Here is a 21,173-nt window from a genome sequence, read left to right as displayed (position 1 = left end):
TACCAAGATAAGCAAGTAAACAGCAGCTCCCACAGAATGGTGAAAAATAGGCTCTAATATTTGACCTCAGTCTTTGAATGCACAGCAAATGTAACAAGATAAGAACGTTCACAGTCCTGCTTACTGAAACAGACCCTGAAGCACTGAAAACTTTGAGTGCTCTGGTCAAATGCTCTTGGAGAAAGGGCAAAGTGGTCCCTAAACAGATGCTACAGTGGGACAAGCAGAAGCCTACAAGTCCCGGGGCGATGCTCTAGAGTAGTAAACAACTTAGAAAAAGGAGGGACCATGAAGCCAAATTACCCACTAGTAAGCAAGGATTTTTCAAAACAACTGACTAGACAAATCACAAGTGATGGGAGGAGTCAAAGCCCACAAATGACGTACAATAGATCATCCTGACAGCGCAAGCACGATCTGGACTTGATCTAAAAACAGTGGTAAATTATTCACCATAATATTCACAGCACTGAGGTGACATACACACCAACAGAGATACAATAGGCAAAGTAACGTATGGCACAGTATTAAACTGGAGAATTTGTCCTGTGATATAAACATAACACAACAATAAAAAATTCAGTGCACAATCACAAACAGTGCTTCATTTTTTAAACAAGATAAGTTCAGAGGCCAAAAGCCTTTCCTAGGAGCCTTCCAGCATCACCCTGAAACACAGACGTTACTGAATACCATTGCTGCCTAGCATTCATTCCATCTCATGCATCTTTCTTCCACAGTTCTGCTCTTCTTGTCTTTATACCACTCTTGCCGAACATATTTTATTCATGCTTTCTCCATTAGTCACTGTATCCCTATTTTTCTCTTCCCTCTTTTTTCCCCTTTTCTGCCTTACTCGTTCCTGCTCTTAGTCAAAGTCTACAGATGAAAATTATGTCCGTCCCAAGAAATGTGTGCCATCTCCATCCAGCAGCAAAACTTAACTAATCGTTAATAATAAAGCAGCAACCATAATTTTCATTGTATACCGTCAGTTACTGAAAGAATCAGAAAAAATAAGATTCAATCCATGAGACAGCAAAATGAGCATTTGTCATATGAAGTAGAGGAATTACTCCAGAAATTGTAATACAAAGCCATGTACCTGAGTTGAGGAAGCACAACAGCCCCACACTCTGACACATATCAAGACAGATAAAACAAATTCATGATATTAAAATCTATTTGCACTAGCCAGTCTTTCTCAGAAATAAATATGACAGCAAGCAGAGCAGATTATTACTCTTTCCCAACATTTTGGGCTGCATTGAGAGTACTGACACGCTATCTTCCAAAAGACAATACCTGTAATAAATAATGGATCACTTACTTCATACTGATTATACAGGGTCAAATCAGAATTTCCAAACATTAGTTTGGAAGATGCAGGATGAAGACAATTAACTGATATTAGCATGAATGCATTTCTACACCCGTGCTAAATAATTATGCATGACCAAACTCACTGTGCATCTAATAAAGTATGTGCATTTGCTCCCCAGGAGTTGAATCTCACTCCGTTTTAATTTACACTAATTAACCAGACTCTCATTGGCAGAGAGCATTTGCTAGACACTTAGTTATGCTAGAATCAGAATAACATTCTCTAATAAAGGAGATATACATTGTTTGGCGTTCAACACATGAGTAAGGGTTTAAGATTCATTATGTGAGACTGTTGAAAGAGGTAAAATAACTGAAAAATATGTATGTGTATAATGCAGCTAATAAAGACCAAACTAAGCTGGGTAGCAATAAAACACTGTACATACAGACAGTGTGCACTGCAGCATCTTGGGCAAAATATGTCAAATGCTGATACATCTTTAACAATGGTCAACAACTACAAAACTGCAAAATGACATAGCCATATTAAGGCTGTGATTGAAAGAACCACATACTGGATGCAATGCCCCCCTTACTTATTTAGCTAGACCCTCAATATGGATCTTCATCTGAGAGTGGCTGAAGAATTTCTTAAGCAGCGCAAACAATCAATTGACAAATGAGTTATTTGAGAATCAACAAAAAGAGTTCATAATAGTTTCCAAATTATTTACTAAAAAGTTATTTCGCTTTTATTGATCAAAATCTCAAGTTATAGGAACACACATGAAGAGTGTCCTGAATCTGTCTCTACTTTATTCATCTTCATCCCACAGCCATAGTATATCTGAATACTTCTGTCTTCTTGGTCTAGGACAGCCAGAATGGAACATTCAGTCTGCTATGTTAAGCAAGATTCTCATTGTTATCTGTCTCATGTGCTTACAGCAATCATACTATTCTGAAAAAAATGATCAACTCTCTCTAAAACCCAATACAATCTCTGCAGCAGTATGAATAACTCTGTTGTATATAACAGCTCGGCATCTAGACAGTTCCTACAAGCCTTTCTAAGCTTGATCCTCCTATAAAGCTTCACCTCACACTCTCTTTATCATTCAGAAAATGCTCACTAATTAACTATCCTCTCAGCTCCGATGGCAACAGTAGCAAGATTTAGTGGCCAGCCACAGTGGTTGTCTTTCAGTCTCTCTCTCTCTCTTTCTTTCTCTCTCTTTTGATCGTTCAGTCGATTGATGTCTCTCTGATCAGTCCTCTCTAGACGACCTGTCCCCTACGCTTTCCCTAGGACACCTTTTATAATTATTTAAATTGATATAACTGTTACAATGTTATGAAATTCTTGAGATGTTGCAACAGTAAACATTGCATTGTCTTGTTGGATGGTGAGGATCAGATACATGTACGTCCTTTCTCGTACGCCTTTCACTTCTTTAAGAACAATTTTACACATGTAAGTACAATGCCTACTTGTTTCACATCATGCATGCACTGTTAATGTCTCAATTATTTAAGCAATGTTATTTTCTAAATATGTCAGCAAATTCCAAAGTGGTGTAGTAGATGGGTAAGAGTGCAATTAACACTGGTTCAATTGTTTTTAAAGAAAGCTGTGTCATTTCACAAGTCAAGGAGAGGTTATAGAAAAAACATTTCTAGCCTAGCAAAATTTGCAACTCATGCAGCATGGGTTAGACAAAGTTCAGAGCATGCTTTAAAATGTTTAAGAAACAACAGATTTTAGGCCGAGTGGTTCATTCTCACATTAATGATTAGTTTTCTGATTCTTAATTTTCAAATTTTTTATTGAAGCCTTATCACACACATTCCACTACATTTAGTACATTGGCTCCTCTGAGTGTATAGTTAATTCCATAGCCCCGTGTGGCTTGCAAAAGAAATTCCACACTAAGAGGACAAGCAACCTCCTGATGTTGGCCTCTGGCCTAGATTCTCCTGCCAGGCAATACACAAAAAATATAACAACCACAGTCCAAGTAGTAAAGGCACTGGGTAAAATTACTTGGAGTAAATGACTAAAAGCCACGAGTGCCCTTAGCATATACACAAGAGTTGGGGAAAATCACCTGTTTTGCCTAAAATTTCTGAACAAAAAGTGTTCAAACAAATCCTCCACTGATGACTAATACCACTGGGTAGAGTAACTGAGCAGTCCCTAAGTTACTGGACATCATGGCTGGACTTATATTGCTTTCTACAAGCAGAATATGGTTGTTCAACTTTCACCTGTACTTCCTCAACAGACAAGCAGGACTTCGTCCTTTGCTGTGAAGAACCTGATTTCCCATTGTGCCATTGTAAGCTTTATGTACTCTGTCCATATGGACTCACTAGCCAATTGTACATGAGCAAAGGATAAGATGCTCTGCAGAGGCGTAGAATTATGGAGGAATCTGGGGACCAGTCAGCCCTAAATTAATCCTCGTGTACAGGCATTTCAGGAGTAATCCAAACGTAGCTTTTGAAGAGCATTGTCTTAATTCTTTAACCTGATCATTTGGAAATCACTGTACATCTACTATTCACAATAGTTCGTGCATCAATTAAAACAACTGGATTCAGTGAAAACATGCTAATAGCTCATGGAAAATAAGTAAAATATACCCAAAAGCACCTCTTAAAGGCTGATAGACCAGAGGTTAGGCTAGAAAGACTGGGGTCCTGATTACGAGTGTAGGCATTATTTAGTGGCCCTGATGAATAACAATACTACTGGGGCATTATTCATCAGGTGCAATGAATATCACTTAATATGAGTTTATGGGGAATAACATTCACATTTTCGTATTTAACACAACAGAATCTGCATGTTACAGTAAATGCTCTGTGCTTTTCCCCTAAATTTCAGCAGGCTTGACCTGCTGAAATTTAACGAGCCTTGAGGTACTTAATGCATCCAATAATTATTGGGTGAATTTAATAACCTTTAACCTGTAATTCCAAACCGTGGGTAAACAGGGGCTACACATGTGTTGGAATACACCAACCACATCATAATCAGCCCCTAAATGTGAACTTTCAGTTGCCCAGTCCAAAAATTATAGCATTTGATAATGAGACAGTGATTATAAGGACAGTGATTTTAGAAGAATACTATAGCGGTTCTATTCCAAAAATAGAAAAGGTACATGTGGCATGGATGTCATTGAAGCCATTGATCATGTGAGTTTGCTCATCTTTTACATAAAAGAGGATTTGTGTATGTCTGAGAATTAATGGGATGTTGAACTGAATGAAAGAGTGATACAAAAGTTAGCATGTTTCTATGCCATCAGTATTTTTTAGAAACATGTACTGCTGGATGCTGCAGGAGAGTTATATTTTCTAAAAAAAACATTGTGTTGGAATTCAGAAACAAACTGATACAAACCCTTCAGGGAAAAGCACCCACTGAAAAAAAACTCCAACATCAGAAAATAAACACAAGCAAAGAAAGGATGTTAGAAAACTACAACATTTGGAGTGGGTTGTGCAGTTACTGAAGTGGATACGTGCCCTGACACACATGGCATAGCAAAGAATAATCAACACACAAAAGGCATTGTAACAAGAAATGTGCTAACATTTAGCATTTTCAGCATAGAGTAAAATAAATGGTGGCACATATATTCAGATTAGTAAGTGTAAAAGATGGACAGAGCAGAACTGTCATTATCAGTGGGAGGCCAATTTAAAATATGCAATGAGAAACCTGAAGCGGAGGGCAAAGATCGCAGATGGTAATTAAAAGGACAAAACAACTTAAACAAGAAACTAGAGGGCAAATAGACTCAACAATATTAGTAACACTGAGTGGGAATTGATTGTTAAAAGAAATATAGACTGTTTGAGCCAGTAAGCTAAGGTAATCAAGCCATGCAAAGTGGTAATGTCGACCCCCAGCTTTTAATACAGCATTGCTGTTAAAGTGATATTACCCAGAAACAGTAAGGAATCATCGTAAACAGAATCTGTAGCAGAGAGACACTTGGATCAACAGATGAGAAGACAGCTCTATGAGAACGAGGCCAGATGCATGGAAACTGTGTAGGAAGAGCAATACACGGGTCTAAGGCACATCATCCCAGCAATGTGCCCCTCAGGACTGGAGAAGCATTTTTCATAAAATTAAGAAAATCATGCATTTAATATTTATGGTCTGGTGAATTAACTTGTAGGCCACACAAGAAAAACAAGTGTTTTATATTGAAAAAAGAAAACATGTACAGGCAGCCATAGTTACACATAAAAGACTTGAATAGCTGACACAGCATTTTCTGACAAACTGGCCCAGTTCAACAATGTGAAATGTTATGTTTTTTTACCTTCCCAAAGGCCTATGTTTCATAAAATGTATTAATTGAATAAAGTTTTTTTTGTTTAACCTTACAAATGTTTCTGTTCACATGAAAAACACAGTAGAACCAATCAATAAATAGCTTGGATTTTAGTGAGGTAATATACTGTAGAAGTTTAAACATTAAAATGCAATTTCCTGGAGCAAATGAATGGAGAGAAAAAACTAAACATTGTATTCATAAAAATGTGTTTTTCCACTTAGACAAGGACCACTGATGATAAATGGACAGAGTAGTTAATTTAGCAATGAGTGTTTAATAGGCAAAAGAGGTTTTTCAGAATTAAAGACTGAATCATACAAAGTAAAAAATAAGGACATTTAATGATAAGAACAGGCTGTGGTCACTTGATTTTTCAGTCTATGATATTGTGTTCCGGTGAGAAGACAAAGGAGTGTTCCTGTTCCAATGAAGACATTGAAAGCTGTTTGGCAGACTGACGAATGAAGAAGCAACATGTTGCAAAAGTTTAGACTATTTCATATACACTAGAGCATGTTCCTAGAGTAGGTTACCTCGGGCTGACACATTCATATGCCCTACACAAATCTATGCTGCTTATGTTTAGGCTCTACTTAGCTTCTTGAACATCTCTTTATGGGAAGTTATGCTTGATTGGTTCTGCTATTCAACAGTGAAGCTTTATGCTTTGGTCTCCCAATGTGGAATTCTTTATGGGTTCTTTCTGACAGCTTTTGTTCTGCCCACTTAACCATCATCATTTTTAGGATATGTATTTCTTCCTTTAGGTAGCGTGCTTAATGCATTGATTATGAATTATTGATTGCTTATAATTGATTATTGATCACATTGATGATTTATATTGATGAATTGAATACTGACTCAATAAACATAAGTTGAGAACAAATTGATTAATAAAGCTTTTGAAATCACACCAACTCTCACTATTGACTACAAGAAATTGAGACTGTGATGATAATTTAATTGATGTGCAGCTCTGGGGTAATCTCATTTAACATCAAAGATCCATCGCCTAGCGGCTGGGATGGCACCCTGATGAGTTGGTAAGACTGACTCATAAACCGCTTATTTAGGCCGATATCCCAGCGCTCCAGTAGGATATAATGGAGGGACCAATTCACTATAAGTATGTATTACCCAAACAGAATAAACATGTTAACCAAAACCTAGTCCAGTTACTAATCGTGAGTGTTTTGGATTGCCAATGAGGCCATAAAAAGCCTGAAAGATGTCATACAAAAGTGGATAAAATAATCACACAGGAAAGACCTATTGGGAAAGGGAGCTGATAATAGTGCTGACAGTAAATCTCATGTTTGTCCCCTCCGTGTGAATGAACCCAATCTTCACCTTCTTTATGAATTAATCTCTTTAATCTACATTATTACTATTTCGTTATCATTTCTCAAATGTTCCTTTGCCCTTTGGTATATGAATGGTATATGTAAAATGCACTAATACCACACATTTTAGGCATCCCTATTTTGAAATGGAATTAAAATATTAATTTTCTCCTCAAGTGTTTTGAGGTTCTTTTTATATGAACAGCACACTAATAGTTCCATTGCTCTTTAGAATACTGTTAAAGGAGCACATTATTCTTGAGTCACTTCATCTGTGGCTCTTTTGCAATGTGACTTACCATCCAGTGCACTTACATCCATTAATGGGTCGACTCGTCAAGCCTTCTTGGGTGAATCACCATCTACATTTCAAGTTAGACACTGTGAAAACTTTACTAAATATGGATTCAGTTTTCGAGAACTGACGAAGAAATCGAGAGAGAGAAGAGAACAGAGATGGAGAAGATGGCTACCTTCTAGTCTAATTTGCTAGAACAACTCACCATGGTGAATGTATTCTTCATAAAAAAATGAAAAAAGGAAGTGTTTTATTCTTCAGGAACCCTCTTCGTTCACATTTGTGAGTTCCACTACGATGGGAAGGATAAAGGGGCACTGTGGTGTGTTCCACTTTTTGTTTTTACAAAATCATTAATTGAGATAAACAAACAAATAGGGAGATCTGTGAAATGGTCATTTTCTATGCATCTTCAATGCAATGGTTATAAAAAGTTCAACAACAGGGCTTAGGTTAGGTGGGGTTGGGGCTTAGGGTGAGGTACATGGCTGCCGGCTGAAAAAATGGCCACAGTTTAGAGGAGCTCTGTGCAATGCATGATGTGGAACATTAAGTTTCTCTGCAACAAAATTAAAGGAGGAAAGTTCAGAAGATGTTAGCCAATATATTGTAGCTCCAAACAAACCATTTTCTGAAGTACCAATGTCAATTCATTGGACAAAGGAGATAAATGGTATTATGTCACTATAGATATAGAGTATGGCCCGAGTGGGTTGAAAACAAGATTAAGAAATCATTCACATTTCACCTATAGGAAACAAAGAGGGACACTGCAGGGAAGTCTATGGAAGATATAGGACGATGGAATGGAGAGCGTCTTCTCATCGTCATCTTGTACTTGACCCCTGGTCTGTAAGAGGATGTTCTGCAATTGGTCAGGGCACTGTGAGCACTGTTGATAATGGGAGGAGATTTTAACCTAGTAATTTATGGGGGAAGAAACAATCCATACCAAAGTACCCCCTGAGCAAGGACTGTACACAATTGAAGGGGGGATACATACATGCAATGGGCTCTACATTAAATGGAGGTAAATCAACATACTCATGCTAAACTGGGGCCAATGACACCCAAACAAGAGTCTATTACTTTTTTGTTTCCCAGACATGTCCTTCGATGTCAAGAAGCAAAATATTTGATGAGGAGAATGTCTGACTCCTTTAAATTACTAGCTTACACACAAGCTAGAACTAGAAAGGTAACAGTAGACTGGATCTTAGACATATGTTACATGTATTGTCATAATGTAGTGGAGGACCTAATAATCTTATCCAAAGGTTACTTCCCTGCAAATGAAGGGTCATTCGCAATAGCCAGCACAGTTTGGGAAGCACACAAGGTGGCTTATATGGTGTGGCATTATATTCATTAAGACAAGGAAAGATAAAGAAGGAAGCAGACAGAAGAACTGAAAAAGGAAATATTGCACGTACAATAAACACATCTACACCACCCAGGACCTCAGCTTATGAGGCGACAACAGGAAAAAAGTGAAGCATACAAATCACTTAAAACTGACAAAGTGTGCACACAGTGCCTTGGCATTCAAAGGGGACTTATTTAGATGGAACAAGGCTGGCAAGAAATTATTGGCCTGGCTTAAACAATAAGATGAAGGGACAAGACACATAGTAGGAATCATCACACAAATGGGTGGATCGGTAACGGAGGATATAGCAATAGCCAAATCATTTGCAGAATAGTACCTACATTTCTATGAATTCAAACTTGCATACAATGGTGAAGATTAGTCAAGCTTTCAACTGACTGTCCAATGCAGAAATGTAGAATAAAGATTCTAGAGCAAGACATCCAGTAGAGGAAATGGATGCCCCATTCACTGAACTCCTGTCCTGCAAGTGAACAGGCCCAAAAAGATTCCCTATGGAGTTCCACAGTATTATGGCAGAAGTGACCAAAATATGTTACTGGACATGTTCCTTTCCTCCAGCCAAAGGGCACACTAACTGCCAACCTGAGCATGGTAAAATAGTCACTGCCCATAAAGAAGGCAAGCAGAGAGACGAATGTGACTCATATTTTCCTACCCCACTACTAAGCAGCAATACAAAAGTACTGGATGAAATAATAGCTAACAGATTAACACTTTTGAAAACTGATCTAGTATATCCCCACTGATCCAGGATCATTTCATAGAGATCCACCAAATAGAAACTCTAGAACACAGTAGCCTACAAATGTAAGGCCAATGAACCCATCACCTTGCCATCACTTGACAACAAGCAGGCATTTGATTCAGTTGAGTGGCAGCTCACGATTTGAGTGCTCAGGAAAATTGTTTTTGTTCCATATTTCATATTCAGGATTACACTATTGGACAATGGACTGATGGCCAAAGGGAGATTAAATGGCACTCATTCCAATACCTTTCCTGTAGGCAAGGGATCGACATAAGGATGCCCCCAGTCATCTATGCTGTTTGCACTGATGATAGAGCAGTTGGTGAAAGGGATACAAAGGGACTCTCAGATACAGGGTTGAAAGAGTGGCCAGGACTGTGAAGAAAAATATTATGTGTAGACAATAGTGTACACAACAGACCTTGATGACAATCTAGATAGACTCAAACATACATTTGAGATCTATCATGAACACACGTAACTGGACATGAAATGGGAAAAGTCTATATAGTTCTTCATGAGAAACTGAATAAAAAGAGGGAGACTATCCTTTTCCCTTATGTTTGAACAACAATCACTTTCAGTACCTGGAAAGCTGGGTGTTTTCGAGGGATCAAACATTTATTGGAGACAATCTTGAACCGCTCCTTCAAAAACTGGTGGTAAACGTTATCACTGGAAAAACTCCTAATAGTGCTGGGAAGAACAGACCTATACAGATGTATGTAGGTCTATGGTATTTCAGTAGCACAGACCTAGCCAAAAGGCTGCAGAGCACTGTACATGGTCAAAGGAAAGCTTAAAGTTGGTGAAAAACAGTAGAGAAAGCTGAGTTGTGCATGGTTAATGCATTGCAATGTAGTGTTCTATGAAGAGGTGAGTCTTCAACTCTTTCCTAAGTTGGATCAGTTTTAGGGCAATCCCAATAGATACAGCAAAGTTGTTCCACATCCTGGGTGCATAGATGGAAAGACCTTTTATCTTGTTTTTTATGCTTTTTGTATGCTGCTTGATGATGTGCTGATTGGGGGTGTGCCAAGAACCACCAGAGATGTTTTTTTGGCAATGTGTTCCTTGAGGGAGAGGTTGATGTCCAGGGTGAATCCAAGTGTATTGGCATTCAGGGAGAATTAGAGTTCAGAACCATCAAGGTTCACATCATTGAGCCAGTTATTTCATGTATTGTATTTGTTTTTCATAACAAATTATAGGAATTCTGTCTTGATCAGGATGTGCTTCAGGAAGGCGCTCAACTTTCAGGTCTGCATAATGTGCAAGCAGTGTTTAGAGAACCGAATGAAGCAGAAGAAACTTTCAAGGACAGTGATGAATCACTAGCATATTGGTGGATCTTGATGCTGTTATCTGTGAGTAGAGCTCACGAATGCTCGCAAGACTGCATGTTCTCTCCCGTTGCTTCCAATCACGCCAGCAGCCAAAACAGGCTGCTAGTGAGTGCAAACTCACTTCTGAAGTAGATTTTCTATTTCAGAGCCATTTGATCTAGCAAAAAGAGCTTTTTGGGGGCTAGATTGTTTCTTCAATGGACCCTGCAATTTGGTTTTGAAATTGAAAAGCCCAAACAGGAAGGAAGTGTGTCAGAGACTCCAACTACCTGTTCCTCTCTATCAGGCTCCTCCCAATGCTTTGTCCATCCCCTGGTCACTATTCACTTGCTTTTCAAGGTGGAAGGATCACTCTCTTTGTCCCCTGAATGTACTTTAGGATTTAAGGACTTTGGGTCTGATTTAAGGAAAGTGATGCTGCACCCAGTGCACCACCACTTTCCTTGCATCCCTTAGCGCCCCTCTAACGCTACCATGTGTGCGCCATATCTAAGATACAGTGCACCATGGCAGTTGTTAGGGAAACTAGTGTCAAAACTTGTTATGCTAGTTTGGAGCTTTGCAGGACTAGCAAAACCCACTGCCGCCCATTGAAAACAACAGTATGCCACCCTTTAACACCTGCTCTGAGCAGGCATTACAAGTGATGGAAATAATTATGCAAAGATATCACCTCGATTTCTTTGCACCATTTTTTTTGGCCCGCCGATTGTCCATGCAGCCAGTATCCTTTTCCATAGGATTGCATGTGTTCTTTGTTTGCCCTGCCTCCTTGCTCCTTGTTGTTGTTTGACCATGTGGCTGGCTGGCAGCCATTTTGTGCATGCAGCCAGTGTGCTGTGCCTTTGCCATAGGCTTGCATGTGTTCTTTGTTTGCTGTGCCTCCTTGTTCCTTGTTGTTGTCGTTTGACCATGTGGCTGGCTGGCAGCCATTTTGTCCATGCAGCCAGTGTCCTTCGCCATAGGCTTGCATGTTTTCTCTGTTCTCCAGGCTTCCTCCTTGCTCCTTGTTGATGCTGGCTAACTATGCGACTGGCTGGCAGCCATATTGCTACACTGTTGGTACACTGTGCAGCCAGAGTGTCTTTGACTTGACATAGGCTTACATACATACACCGCTAGTTGTTGATCATTTGTTTTTGAAGTTTCTAATTTTATTTTTTTCTATTTTATTTTTTCTATTCTTATTTTTAATTGTAATAAAAAAAAATTGCAATTTTATTTCTTTTTTTATTTTAATTTTTAATTTTAATGTTTATATTTTAGTTTTAGTTTTTAACTTTTTTACTTTTAATTTTAAATATCTTTTTAATTTTATGTTTTATATTTATTTATTTTTAATTTATTTTTTAAATATTTTAACTTTTTAATTTATTTTTTATTTTTATTTAATTCTGCATTATGCCTTGATCCATCCATCTGCCAAAGCATTTCCCCTGGACCACCTTGCCACTATTGGTTATTTTATTTTGAAAAAATTATTCCATTTACCCATGCACCTCTCTCTGACTACTCCAAGTTTCTCCTAAAACAGATGTAAAAAAAGGAAAGACCTAGATCTGCCTGTTGTGCTGTCTGATTTGAAATGTAATTTTTTATGGTATGGTGGTGTGGTTTGCCTTTACAATAAATACAAGGCATATTACATAAGTAACCAACCCACTAAGGGCCTGATTTATGCTTTTTTAGCACCTCAATTGCATCATTTTTTTGATGCAAAAGCGGTGCAAACTTACAACATATAACTGAAATGATGCAATTGTGGCGGGGAAAAAAAGTATATATCAGGCCCTAAGACTGCATTTCTCTGTACTATTTTCAACCTGCTGCAACAATGACATGCCACATTCCATTAACTACATGTTTTTCTTGTTTGGTTGTTTTTAGGTGTACAAGAGAAGAGACCCCACATCACCCGCATTACTGCCAAAAATAAGGCCCTATAGTAACTTCAGAACACAGGCACCAAACTCTTTCGCTTGTGCATCTTAGTGCCACCGCCAACTTACAACTAGTTAAGATGGCCCCAAGGAAAGTTGCTCCCAAGAAAGTAGCCAGTGAGAAGAAGCAGCTTTCTGTCATTGGCGTGCCAGTCGCAACCTTTTTCGGGAGACGTGTGCCTGCTGCCACACACAGCCTCTGGGGAGCACACCTGAATCAACCACAGCAGCACCCCAACCCAAGCTCAAGAATATGTCTGTCAGTGAGACAGCCACTGCAATCATGGTGACCCCCAACGATCAGTGGTTTTGAATTGGATTTTTCCCTTTCACAAAGTTCATCGGTTCAGGAAACAGAGCTATACACACAGAGCTATATGTTCCCAAAGTTGGTGCAGAACACGAGCTTTCTGTTGAACAAGAACTTCCTATTTTAGAATCAAGGGCTCCCAGATCTCCAGCAACAAAAGGGAATGGTACTGTTCCACCATCTTCTCCAAGCACCACTTCTGATGACGATGACAGGGATATGGAGTGGACCCCGGCAAATTCCGGGAGAGGCAGGGGAAAATAAAAGTTCCAGAAAGCCTTAGAATCATGGAAGGGGATGATGATGAGGATAATGACAATGACACAGTCATTGTAGAAGCTGGCACAGAGGAGTCCAACATCACAATCCAACCTGCTCCAATGGATGTGGCACAGACAGCACCACCAGCTCCTATATTTGTAAGGATCCCAGCAGAGACCTGGACCAGCCCTTACTTCAGTACAAGTATGTACTGCAGAGAGGTTATCAACACACCCATGACCACCTACATCCAGTTCTTCTTCAGGCATTGGCAGTGGCCCAATAAGAAAGTACTCCTCCCCAGTTTGGGGCTTTTTTCTGATTAGCAACAAGGAAGAGAACATTTCCATATGATCCATTAGCCACATGAGTGTTCATTGAGGAAAGCCTGGTTTACGTTATGGTACTGGAGGCCAGACAACCCATATAAAAAAACATTGCACAATCCAGTGGAGCAGCACTTTAAACAAATGGGTCAACGTAGTTGTGGTGGAGAAGGTGAGGAGAGCCAGGAAACATCAGCTACACCTGCTCAAATCACAGTGGAAGGTGATTAGGAAGAGGGTGACATCATCCTCACACAAAGCAGCCCTGTCCCCAGCAGTGCACCAGAATCATCCGAGTCAGCGTCCTCACAATGGCACAGGAAGGCTCAGAGTCAGATAGAGAAATCACAGCATATGTTGACTGCAGCACTACCATGCACATTCATCTACATTTGAAAAGTCATCTGCATCAGTGGCCCCACAAAAGAAAAAAATCCAGGAGTGGGATGCTTAGAGTTTGTGACACTCCTCTGCCCAAAATGGAAGATTACAAGCGAGACCTATTTTGACATAGTTGGTGTTCCCACACTGTATCATGATGTGCTGCAATTGGTTGGACAAAATTTGCAGCAAAGTGTTGTCGACACTTTCCACCTGACCACAGACATGTGGACCAGTTGTCAGGAGACTGATTACATGTGCATCAATGAACACTAGATCTCTTTTCTGGGGGTAAAACAAAAGCTATTTACAGGTTTTGGCCCACATTCATTTTTTTTAAGTGTTCAGCGGCATGCAACAGTAGCCATGTGCGCCATGGAGAAGTCACACACAGGCAAACATTTTGGAGGAATTTAATAGCAAGGTGACTCAATGGCTGTGACCCAGAGATCTCTGAGTTGTATTATTTGCCATGGGCAATGGCAAGAACAAAGTCAAGGCCATGGCAGACAGTGGTTATTTCAGAGTCCTGTGTTTGGCGCACTGCTTCAACCTGGTTGTGCAATGCTTTCTTAAAAAAGAAGACATAGTCAGCAACATACTGACCACCTGCAGACGCATCTGCATTCATTTCAGCCATTCATTTAAAGCCCGGAAACAGTTGCGGATTATTCTGTGTAAGAACAGAGTACCAGTTAAAGCCCTGATACAGGAGGTGCCAACAAGTTGAAACTCAACCTATTATATGTTGCAACATCTATTTGAGAAGTACAAACAGATCAATGACCATGTCATTGAAAGAGTAGCTGATGCAATTAGGAAGAGCTATGACCAAGGATGCAGACAAATGGTACCTAGGTAAATACCTCACACAGATTTTGCTCCCTTTTATATTTTTCACATGGGAAGATAGCAAGGAGGACAGAACAATCAGCCAAGATATCCTTTTATTGCACATGCTACAGGAGCTGCTAAAGAAGGTGTCTGAAAGGTTTGTATTGGGGGGTGAATGAAAATCCAGAAGTGCATGCCTTGGTTACTAGCTTGAGCTATTGCTTGACTTGTAATGCAAGGCTGCAAAATGACATCACCTCATCCAAAGAGTACATCTGTGCCACCCTACTTGATCCACGCTACAAAAACATCCTTACCGCTATAATTCTTTTTCTGAAAGGGATGTTTCACAATGCAAGAGGTGGTTGTTGAGCAAGCAGGAGAACTGGAAGAAGAATGGCTGGAACCTAGAGTCCCAGTCTGCAGTTCTGGGGTGCTGCCTTCAGCTTTTAGATAGGGCTTTCTTGTCTCACATCCGCCAACCCCACCAACAAGAAAACTGGCAACAACAGCAACAGAAGAATCAGAGCCAACCTCTGCATTGGCTTGGTTTCAAGTGGCAGGTCTTGAGGAAAAAAGTGGGTGGGCAAGAGGCAGCACCAATGACTATGCAGAGGATGTTCCAGGAGCATTTGGATGTCCCGAAGGAGGTGTATGTTGATCAGAACCCATTGGTGTATTGGTACGGGAAGATGCACCAATGGCCAGAGCTCAGCAGGCTGGCATTAAAGTTTCTGGCTTGTCCTGTAGTCAGTATGTCTGCTGAACATGTGTTCAGTGCAGCTAGTGGAGTTGTTATAGTGAGAAGGACCAGTCTTTCATACTACCTGATTACACCATTCATGAAACACCACATGAGGAGGAAGCGGATGACTGGTCCGAGTCAAGCGTGTTAGCTGACCAACCTCTGGGTGAGGATGAACTCTATTTCCCAGATTGAGTATGCCAGTGCCACCAGAGAACATTTTCATTATTTCCCCTTCAGCTTCTTTTTCTATGTGTTTGTTCACAAAAAATGCTAATGCAATATTTTGTTTATGTCAGATTTATGCTGCCCTACCATTGATTTTATAGTCACATGAACTGTAGTTGGACCCAGGTGCAGTGAAGCAGCCCCTACATATCCTTCAGGACACTGGAGATGCTGCCGGCCTTACCTCACATGTCACTGCCTATCCCATACATCACCTAGAAGGCCTGCCCTAGAAGATCATTCATTAAAAGACTGCCAGTGCCAATGTTTAATTCCAATGTGTGGATACCATCAAAGAGGAGGTATTTTGTTCAACCACAGTGCTTGGATTGGAAGAGATAACTAAGTAACTATTGCATCAATGAGTGGCGATATATTGATTGATTGTGATTGTGAATTTGTGAGTAGTAACTGATGTATGTGGTGGCTGACTGTGAGGGAGTGAGCTCAACAAAACTGTAAACTTGTTTCTGATGATTTGCAATGTTTGAGAGCTGATGGGTGATCATTTTTCCTGAAAGTGAAAGGCCTTTCAAAAGTATTGAAACATACTGGCAGGGTCTACTCCTTTTTTCTGGTTACTCATAACAAACCAGCCACCTTTCTTACAAAATACAAATCTACACAAAATATACACCAGTTTTGTTTCTCTATTTGTTCTTCAACAGTAGTGCACTTCACAAGTCTGCCTTGGTCAGTTTAGGACTGGGACTTAGGGCAGGACTACCTCAATAGCTAGAAAGGAGAACATTTTTGGCTTCAAATAGAACCCACGATGATGGCAAAGACTCTGAGGCCTAGTCCTCACTCAGTTCTGTGAATTGGAGAGAGTTGTATTGATTTCGAAATGCTGCTGAGTATGTTGTTTCTGCTTTGCTAGTTCAAAAGTGAAACTCCGCTTGTGTTCTTGCTCTGCCCCTGAGTCTTCTTTATACAATCCTGAGTCCTCCTGACTCCTCTTGAAGTGTACCTTGCTTTATTTTGTCCTCTTCTTTTACTCTATCATACAGCTACTGTTTTTTTCAATACACAACCCTTCTCCTAGTCCTCTCTTGTGCAAACAAAACTTGCAAAGCTCAAGACTCCAGTTTACCTACCATTCAGGTTCACACAGGCACTAGAGTGAGGGACATGCAGAGAAGAATGGAGATGCATCACCCAATTTGACAATACAGTATCATTTTCCTTTTAACAATCAACATATTTAGAACTCAGTGGGTTATATTCAGTTTTCCATACTTCAAAACTAGAAGACATGACCCTTAGAAAATACTATCTGGGGTCTCTCTGGGGCAGAGGCACTGTTTCCAATAAATTTACTGAACTGTGTCATACTTTCTTACTCATCCCTTTGATTCTTTCCACAACAGATTGATGATGGTGTGCTTCTCAGCAGTCCAGCAAATATTGTTGTAGTTTCTTTTGTGAAGTGTTTGTCTTTGTCACATCGTTCCCCAAATCTCCTTTTCCATCCATTCATTGAGCCCCTAACCTTCTTCCCCCGGGCTATGTGATTTATTGAGATGTGACCTAATTTTACACCATAAATTAATCACACACTTGCTGGGGCTGATGTGGCGAAAGCAAGTAAGCAACACCAACTCACTGCATGAGCTTCTACCTTCTATTACCTGAGCAGTATTCTACATAGGTCCCATCAACATCTTCATTCATGCCTTGTGTGTGTGTTCTGTAAATGCTTAATCTGGTCCAAACACTCTTAAATTTGAGCCCACTTCTGACTCCTTGATCTCATTTCCTAAGTTTACTTTTATTATACTATAGCTCCTCACCCTTGCTCAGAGAAAATTGGCATTCCTATATTTCATTATCATATCAGGTCTTCTTCTTTGCTCTGTGTCAATACTGTCACTGTGGTAGTCTGGTGTCAGCCTTCCTACAGTTATGATATATGATGATGACCCACTAACTCTCTATTTGCTTTCAATCGAGTTGACAGAGATGGATAACCCTTTGTTTACTGGGTTTTTGTAGGCAAAATAGGAAAGGGCAATCATCCCCTAGTAGTCAATAATAGTTGCAGAGGGCAATAGAGCAAGGGTCTAAGTAAATGACATACACTTTTTTTAGCAGATTAAAAATAACAGGCTACACTAAAAGACAGCAGTGCAAACTAAAAGTCTAAAACACCAAAATAAAGATTTGATACGCAAATGAACTAAAAAAAATCCCCTTTATTCTTTACAAATATAAAACCCTCCCTCTCCATACACAACAGTCCCAACCCTCTCCCTGAATAAATATGACCCTGTCCCCAAGAAGTCCAATGAAAAATCCAAACTTTAAGTCCATCCCAACTCTCTCTCCAGTGTCTCCACCCACAAAAAGTTCATCCCACCTGTAAAGAAATGGCTCGCTGTTGCAGTTACCCCCCACTTTTTGCCTGATACTGATGCTGACTTGACTGAGAAGTGTGCTGGGACCCTGCTAACCAGGCCCCAGCACCAGTGTTCTTTCACCTAAAATGTACCATTGTTTCCACAATTGGCACAACCCTGGCACCTAGGTAAGTCCCTTGTAACTGGTACCCCTGGTACCAAGGGCCCTGATGCCAGGGAAGGTCTCTAAGGGCTGCAGCATGTCTTATGCCACCCTAGGGACCCCTCACTCAGCACAGACACACTGCTTGCCAGCTTGTGTGTGCTGATGGGGAGAAAATGACTAAGTCGACATGGCACTCCCCTCAGGGTGCCATGCCAACCTCCCACTGCCTGTGGCATACGTGAGTCACCCCTCTAGTAGGCCTTACAGCCCTAAGGCAGGGTGCACTATACCACAGGTGAGGGCATATGTGCATGAGCACTATGCCCCTACAGTGTCTAAGCAAAACCTTAGACATTGTAAGTGCAGGGTAGCCATAAGAGTATATGGGCTGGGAGTCTGTCAAAAACGAACTCCACAGCTCCATAATGGCTACACTGAATACTGGGAAGTTTAGTATCAAACTTCTCAGAATAATAAACCCACACTGATGCCAGTGTTGGATTTATTAACAAATGCACACAGAGGGCATCTTAGAGATACCCCCTGTATTTTACCCAATTGTTCAGTGCAGGACTGACTGGTCTGTGCCAGCCTGCTGCTGAGAGACGAGTGTCTGACCTCATGCGCCTTTGTGCTCTCTGAGGACAGAAACAAAGCCTGCTCTGGGTGGAGGTGCTTCATACCTCCCCCTGCAGGAACTGTAACACCTAGCAGTGAGCTTCAAAGGCTCAAGCTTTGTGTTACAATGCCCCAGGGCACTCCAGCTAGTGGAGATGCCCGCCCCCCTGGACACAGCCCCCACTTTTGGCGGCAAGTCCAGGAGAGATATTGAGAAAAACAAGGAGGAGTCACTGGCCAGTCAGGACAGCCCCTAAGGTGTCCTGAGCTGAGGTAACTCTGACTTTTAGATATCCTCCATCTTGTAGAAGGAGGATTCCCCCAATAGGGATAGGAATGTGACCCCCTCCCCTTGGGAGGAGGCACAAAGAGGGTGTACCCACCCTCAGGGCTAGTAGCCATTGGCTACTAACCCCCCAGACCTAAACACGCCCTTAAATTTAGTATTTAAGGGCTCCGCTGAACCTAAGAATTTAGATTCCTGAAACTACAAGAAGAAGAGGACTGCTGAGCTGAAAAACCCCTGCAGAGGAAGAACAGAAGACACCAACTGCTTTGGCTCCAGACTTACCGGCCTGTCTCCTGCCTTCCAAAGAAACCTGCTCCAGCGACGCTTTCCAAGGCACCAGCGACCTCTGAATCCTCTGAGGACTGCCCTGCTTCGAGAAAGACAAGAAACTCATGAGGACAGCGGCCCTGCTCCAAAAGAACTGCAACTTTGTTTCAAGTAGCAGATTTAAAGACCCCTGCAACTCCCCGCAAGAAGCGTGAGACTTGCAACACTGCACCCGGCGACCCCGACTCGACTGGTGGAGAAACAATGCTTCAGGGAGGACCCTCCGGCGACTCTACGACTGTGAGTAACCAAAGTTGTCCCCCCTGAGCCCCCACAGCGATGCCTGCAGAGGGAATCCCGAGGCTCCCCCTGACCGCGACTGCCTGAACTCCATTTCCCGACGGCTGGAAAAGACTCTGCACCCGCAGCCCCCAGCACCTAAAGAAACGGAACTCCTGTGCAGGAGTGACCCCCAGGAGGCCCTCTCCCTTGCCCAGGTGGTGGCTACCCCGAGGAGCCCCCCCCTTGCCTGCCTGCAACGCTGAAGAGATCCCTTGATCTCTCATTGAAAACCATGACAGACCCGACGCGTGTTTGCACATTGCACCCGGCCGCCCCTGCGGTGCTGAGGGTGTTCTTTTTGTGCTGACCTGTGTCCCCCCCGGTGCCCTACAAAACCCCCCTGGTCTGCCCTCCGAAGACGCGGGTACTTACCTGCTAGCAGACTGGAACCGGGGCACCCCCTTCTCTCCATTGAAGCCTATGCGTTTTGGGCACCTCTTTGACCTCTGCATCTGACCGGCCCCGAGCTGCTGGTGTGGTAACTTTGGGGTTGCTCTGAACCCCCAACGGTGGGCTACCTTGGACCAAAAACTGAAACCTGTAAGTGACTTACTTACCTGTTAAAACTAACATTACTTTACCTCCCCCAGGAACTGTGAAAATTGCGCTGTGTCCACTTTTAAAACAGCTTATTGTGTTTTATGTGAAAAGTATACATGCTAATGAAACGATTCAAAGTTCCTAAAGTACTTACCTGCAATACCTTTCAAATGAGATATTACATGTAAAATTTGAACCTGTGGTTCTTAAAATAAACTAAGAAAATATATTTTTCTATAACAAAACCTATTGGCTGGATTTGTCTCTGAGTGTGTGTTCCTCATTTATTGCCTGTGTGTATGTACAACAAATGCTTAACACTACTCCTTGGATAAGCCTACTGCTCGACCACACTACCACAAAATAGAGCATTGGTATTATCTCTTTTTGCCACTATCTTACCGCTAAGGGGAACCCTTGGACTCTGTGCATACTATTCCTTACTTTGAAATAGTGCATACAGAGCCAACTTCCTACACCACCTAAACAAATTTTTTTTTAAAAGGGCACTGTCTGTATGGGTCCGGAGTTGGTTGATGCTCTGCTCTATCCTCACGATCTGGCTCTCCAAACGTTCCATCCGTTGCAGGATGCATCTTCAAAATGCCCTGGTGGAGTGGGAGGGTGCAGCAGTATGTGCAATCAGGGACCCTGTTTGCTGGTGTTGGTACCAGCCATGTACTGCCTGGATCCTGGGGGCTGGCGTGCTCTTCTGCTGGGTCCTGGGTCTGAGGCAGCTGTTTTGGCCACTTCCTCCTCCAGGATCACCAGA

Source organism: Pleurodeles waltl, chromosome 10 (assembly GCF_031143425.1).
Source record: "Pleurodeles waltl isolate 20211129_DDA chromosome 10, aPleWal1.hap1.20221129, whole genome shotgun sequence".
Lineage (NCBI taxonomy): Eukaryota > Metazoa > Chordata > Amphibia > Caudata > Salamandridae > Pleurodeles > Pleurodeles waltl.
Note: the sequence above shows the minus strand (reverse complement) of the source record.